The 5237-nt window shown below is 38.0% G+C and overlaps 1 pseudogene; it reads right to left on the bottom strand.

The window, feature by feature from the left end:
• Nucleotides 1-696: 696 nt before the first annotated feature.
• Nucleotides 697-3761, bottom strand: LOC108315537 (annotated as a pseudogene).
• Between the last annotated feature and the right edge of the window lie 1476 nt (nucleotides 3762-5237).

Raw genomic sequence — 5237 nt, 5'->3', positions numbered from 1 at the left:
AAAAAAAAAAAAAAAAAAAAATAGAATCCTGCCATTGAAGAGTGAGCAATATTTTGGGGTAGGCAAACAAAGCTATTTTTCAACTATATTCTGAAGGGCAGAGAATTTGTCTGACTTGTAGGTTTAATAAGATTTAGATTAGGTCTTGAATTAAAGTTGCTTCTATATTCACTGTCCACTTTAAAAAACAAACACAGTTCACACTGTTTAGGGCTAGATGGCTATTGTATCTTTTCATCAAGATGGGGCTTAGGGGAAAAGTCCATTTAGTCCATTGACTAAATTTTCTTCATCTTTTGGACATGATTATTGTGCTCAAAATTTGTGTTTTGTATCTGATTTTGAAACTCGTATTTTTTCTTAGATAAAATTGTAGGAGCTACCGTTGGGATGTGCATGTATGTCTGTCTGCAAATGACTTTTTAAAAGAAATTCTGAACTCATTAAAACTGACCCATGTCGTGCATTCAGAAGTCGTGCTCACTATGATTGACAATCAGTCATAGTCTACACGTTTGGTAACAAGAGATGTTCTTTGTAGTCAGGAATTTCAAAGAATTTTTTTTTTTTAATTAAGACACAAAATTGGCAGAAGAATAACAATGAGTAGGAAGTGAAAAATAAATCTTACGGCTTCTAACTTTTACTAATGTTGTAGGTCATCTGAAAGTACTCCAAAGATAAAAATTTTTAAAGCTGATCCAGAAAAATTAACTCATTGGCTATCACCCGAAAAGGAGAAAATTGGTTTGAAAGAGATTTTTTTTTCCTTTTTTCTATTTCGTAACCTCTGTTTATAGACTGAGCTTAATGTCACAGGTGAAAATGATTTGAGGACACAAATCAAATGAAAATGTACTTCTCTCTTGCTAAGACACTGAAGAAGGTATTAAAGAGAATGAAACACACGTCTGTGAATATTTAGAGATTCAATAGTATGTGTGGGTTTTATTTTGCTTTTAATCTAATCTGAATTTGTCTTTTAACAATTGCATTTTAACTTGATTGCATGTAAAATCATTTCTAATTTATTTGGACTTCGGTTTATGATTCACTATGCTTTTTTTCTTTTCTGCTTTCAAGAGATTTCTATTTCTCTCTGTTTGAATGTATACATTCTACTTTTTAGAAAAACCATTTTAGTAGCTACTTTTACATTTTTAACATGAATACTGGGTTGACTTGTTGTCCTCAAAAAATATGTCCACTCAGAACTTTAGAATACAACCTTATTTGGAGTAAGGGTCTTTGCAGGTATAATTACTGTAAGGATTTCAAGATTAGGTCATCCTGGGTCAGAGTGGGCCCTAAATCCAATGAACGTCTTTGTAAGAGACAGAAAAAGAGAAGGCACGTGAAGGCAATCTCACAAAGGGGCAAGCCACGTGAAGACAGGCAAAGATTGGAGTCCTAGCTACAAGTTAAGGAACGCCAAGGATTGCCGGCAGCCACCAGAAGCCAGGAAGACATGAAACAGATTCTTCCTCAAAGCCTCCAGAAGGAATTTACCATGTCGACACGTTGATTTTGGACTTCTGGCCTCCACAACTGTGAGAGAATGCATTTATTGTTTTACTTAAGCCACCAAGTTTGTGATAATTGGTTGTGACAGCCCTAGGACAGGCTTAACAGAACAAAATCCTAATTTTTCAGGTTGTTATATAGATCACAGATGTTTGTTTCACCTTGCTTTTCACCCTCATCCCATCCTCATTTTGTTGTTATTGTTTTAGTTTGTACTCAGTCGTACTTATTTATCAGTTTTGTTGCTAGCATTATTCATTACTTGTATCCCATTCCTTCCTTTTGGGAAAAGTTTCCTTCTTCGTAAACTACTTCCTTTAATCTTCTTTTAAGGGCAGGAGAGAGTGGATACTGTGTATGTTAAACTACGTTTGTCTCACTCAGACAGCTTTTCCCTCAGAATTTTTGTTATTGTCTAAAGAGATTCCTTTAATGAATACCAAAGCATGCTGAGGTAGTATCCCTACAATTACACAGCTTTGAACAAATGAAACTATGGTTACTGGACAGCTCTTTTTATTACAGCATCTACAGTGTCTGAAAAAAAATGTAATAATAAATAACTGTAGATGCCTCACAAGACATCCATTTATTTAATCACAGTAGTAGATCTTACTACACAGTATTCTCAGTGTCTTCATTCTTCAGATTCTCCAGGCTTATAAATGTTGTCCATCTTCAAAATCATTCTATTTGTGTTGCAAGAGATGTCTGTTGCTTTTTGCCAAGCAAAGTTTCTAGGACATGGTGTTGCTTCACATCCTTTGTCCCCTTGTGCAAACAGTCAATGCCAAGAGCAGGATTCGTCTCCTTCACTTATCTGGCGCAGACTTCAGTCATAGCCTGGTTGGAATTCATGCCACTCTTTTCAGAAAGGGCCATGGGGCAACCCCAGCATGTCAACAAACACTCTCATGGTGTACTGTTCTAAGGTGAGGCACTTATCCACCTCTTGGCTAGCTGCCAGAGCACAGGATATCTCAGCAGCTCCGCCTCTGTAGGCCACACGATTATAGAGGATGAGGTTTCAGATGACACACAAAGTATCCTGAAGGGTTTGTTTGGCCACCTCAATGGTCATCTTATTTCCTCTTCTAATGAAAGTGGCTACAGCTCTGGGGTTCTTACACTGCTCAAGGACCAGCATTTTATCCTTAGTTGTCCTAAATGAGATCTCCTGTACAAGACCAGTAAAGCCCAGCATCTCAGCATTGAGCTCTGAGAACTTGGGGACGTTCCGCCCTCCTGTTGCAATGGCAATCAGCTCAATTTCAGGTCCTCCTACCCAGTGAACCACAGGCAAGTTGTTATGAAGAAATAAGTGATTTGCTTCATCATCAAAGCCCCATTGGCAAATTGCTAGGTTAGCACCAGTCTCTTCAATTTGTTGAATCATCTCTTCAAATTTCTCCTTTTCACATTTCTGAAGAGCTTTATAATTTATGGTCATATCCAGTTTGTGCTTTGCTTTTGGCTTGGGTGTTCAAATGGACATGTGAGAATTGCAATCTTACCATCTTCTACTTTTTTCGGCATCTGTGGGTGACTGAAATCCTTGTCCACAATCACTCCCTGAATCAGTTTTGTGTCCGCCAGCCTCCCGCCCACTTTGCCGCCTAGTTTGATGAGCTCAAAGTCAACATCTCTCCGCTCCATATCTGCTGCGGTGAGGACGGCATTTAAAGCAATCTCAGCCATTTGTTGGTGCCAACTGTTGACAACTTTAAAGCCCAGCATGGTTTTTGCAGTCTGAATCAGGGGTTCGGTGCCCTTTATGTCAACAAGAACACTATCAGTGATCTTGTCCAGATGTTCGATAGCAATGCCGGCAGCCTGCTCAAAACCATCAGCTATTCTGATTGGGTGAATGCCTGCATCTAGCAACTGCTCAGCTTCTTCTAACAAGGAACCAGCCAGGATAACCACTCTGTGGTTCCAACTCCAATTTCATCATCCTGAGACTTGGACATTTCCATCATCAGCTTAGCAATCTGACAATCGACATCCCTCATGCTTAATTAAGATGGCGTGGCCCCATCATTAGTTACAGTCACATTGTCAACCTTATCCACCATCATCTTAAAAAGCCCATTTGGTCCAAGTGATGTTGTATTTGCTGCAGCCTTTGCTGCCATTATATGAGACTTCAGGGCCTCAAGTCCCATAAGACAGGACTTGTGGTCCTGATCCTTGATGATGAGGAAAGGGTGTTCATATTCATCGAAGGCAGGGGTCCCCATGGTACAGCCCCAGGAGTGACTCTTCCTTCAGAATTTTGAAGATGCTAGTCTATTGTCTTTTGGCTGCTAATGCTGCTGAGTTCAGTCATTCTTTGTTCCATTGTGAGTGATCTTTTCTTTTTTTCTCATTTTCTTTTAGGTATTTTCTCTCTCTCTTGGGCATTTTGCAGTTTATGATGAAACTTGTTTTGGATTTATGTATTTATTCTGCTTGTTACCACAGTATGACTCTTTAATCTGTGGACTCATGTCTTTCTTTAGTTCTGGAAAATTATGTCTTTGTATGGACTCTCATTCTCTTTATTCTTTTTTTCTGAAACTTCTATTAGGCATATTGTTAGACTTTTCCAGTCCATTCTTGTGTCTTAACTTTTTACGTGTCTTCTATCTCTCTGTACTTGATTCTAATTTTCTTAAATCTTCTATTCACAAATTATATTACTTCCTATCATATCTGCTAACATGTATTATGTTTTAAAATTTCTATGCCTATATCTCTATTTTAGAAGTTCTATTTCTTCTTCACAAGTTTACCAATTTTTTGTGTGTTTGTTTTCAGTTTCTACATACCATTTAAAACTTCTCCACTTTCTGGTCTCCTTTGGTTATGCTGTCTCAAGTTCTTAGAGTGCTGATCCTCCTGTTGTAGTGCTGCCCACTGCATGATGGATACTTGTCTCATGTAGATTGTCATTGTATTTTTGTAGATATGCTAAGCAGTTAGCATTTCTCAGAGTGAAAATCTGTAAGCCGAGGGCTTTGGGAGAATTCCATCACAGTAATCAGGGCTCCAGCAACTCCAGAATCAGTTTCTCATATTAAATTTACAGCTTGGGCATTTTATATGAAGATAGTGGAGTTAATTTGGATTCTGTGTACCAAGTGCAGGGTTAAAGTTCCAGTTTTTCATGGGAACATTTAGTTTTTAACCCAATCCAGACTAATCGGCAGATAACAGAAGTTTCTTTCTGTGTCCTTGGACTTGAAAACTAACGTTTGCTTGGCCCCTTTCCTCAAGGAATAGTATTCTCAGTTATTCCTTGAAATTATATGAAATTCAGTTTCAGCTTCTGTTTAACTGAGACTCAGGGAGATGCCTTCTGTAGGTGCTAAACCCTCAGTCCCTAGCCATTAGATGATCCCACCCCCATTAAAGTTGATTATTTCCTCATGCACTTACTACTCTGACTTTGAATAACCCCCTTCATTTTTGAAATTTACAGATTTTCCTTTCAAGTTTATCCGTTTACTTAAATAATTTTTTTGTGTGCATGTATTTATCTAGCCTTTTTATGTGTTTGGAATAGGAGAATAGTCTACACTAAGCTAGTCCACTGCTGTCATTTCAAACTATGCTGGGTCATGAGTACCAACGTTATAAGGGAGTTGCTGTTTTATAAATCAGAGTTGATTCAAGATCATTCTTATATTGACATTCTCCCTAAAGTTTAATTACACTTTGTTAATAGATCA

Source organism: Cebus imitator, unplaced genomic scaffold, assembly GCF_001604975.1.
Source record: "Cebus imitator isolate Cc_AM_T3 unplaced genomic scaffold, Cebus_imitator-1.0 Scaffold173, whole genome shotgun sequence".
Classification (NCBI taxonomy): Eukaryota; Metazoa; Chordata; class Mammalia; order Primates; family Cebidae; genus Cebus; species Cebus imitator.
Note: the sequence above shows the minus strand (reverse complement) of the source record. Positions and strands in the feature narration are given on the sequence as shown.